A 1,335-nucleotide genomic window follows, 5' to 3' on the forward strand; every position below is an offset into this window, starting at 1 on the left:
TGAATCGTCCACGCTCATTCCTAAAATCTTTAATTTGGCCGCAAAGTTGGTCATTTTAATGCAATGTTCATGCATAGACCTTGTCCCATCATACTTTATGGTTGTAAGATCTGCCATAAGTTTCCCTGCAAGGGATTTGTCTGCAGTCTTAAACCGTTCTTCTATAGCTGTTAGATAAGCTTTAGCTTTTTTCTACATCAGGAAGGGAAGTTTTAACATTGCTAGCTATTGTCATTCTTAAAAACATAATGCTCAATCTGTTCGCTTTCTCCCAAGCTTTATGGAAGCCTTTTCTTCCTCAGTACTAATTATAGTTAAGGGATCTGGCTCTTCTTCACGAAGTGCCAAATCCATATCTAGTACTCCTAATGTGAACTCAACTTTCTCTTTCCATTCTGAGAAGTTGATTCCAGTGAGGATTGGAACAGTGGAGACCATAGATGACAAATTAGCAGGAAATGATGCTGCGATTTAGAGATATAACAAGCTTTTAATTGAGGTTCAAAGTTAAACAACACATTAACTAAAATTATTGAAAGCATATGACTATAAATTATAATGCTCCTGTGGGTAGTCACTATAATATTTCATAAGGTCATAGCTTTCGAATTTTTTTCTTAAATGATGTATCAAATTAATTAAGCTATCTGTGGATATACTTAATTAACTCACATACAAACATTCTAATAAATTTTTGATAATGTTTTATGAAAATAGCCTACCTGTGGGTAGCTAATTAATACATAAACATATCAAAATTTCTTTTAAAATATTTGGTTTTTATGTGCAAATCATTATATGATAAAACTTATTATGGTGATATCAATTTCTTAATTATGCACATTAAAAAAAACCAATTTCTTATCACTTTAAAAATTTTCTTTTGAAAACAGAAAGTTAAACAAATGCAAGTCTACAAACATCATAACTTGCGGTTCTAATTTTCAGTTCTTTAAACAATAGATCTATTATTCTTAATGGATTAATTAGATGTTCATAACCATAAGCTCTGCTACCACATGATAAATATACTTTAACATGAACCCTAAGATCTTAAACATCTATATTAATCACATAATAGAAATATAAAGAGGGTTAAAGTAATACCTCCACTCATTGTAGAAATGATGCTTTCTTTAATGGTTCCTTGAAGCTTTCTTTAGTTTTCCTTTGAAGCTTTCTTGATCAATGGCTTGTAGCTTTGAAAAGAAACTCTTAAATCTTTTAAGTGGAAAATAAAATTTCTCTCCCCTCTCCTATAAACCCTTTCCTTTAAGTGTTGTTTTTGTTCATGATAATTTTTGATGGAGCAAGTCATCTATTTATAGGTGGGGA

Source organism: Capsella rubella, unplaced genomic scaffold, assembly GCF_000375325.1.
Source record: "Capsella rubella cultivar Monte Gargano unplaced genomic scaffold, Caprub1_0 scaffold_6, whole genome shotgun sequence".
Taxonomy (NCBI): Eukaryota; Viridiplantae; Streptophyta; class Magnoliopsida; order Brassicales; family Brassicaceae; genus Capsella; species Capsella rubella.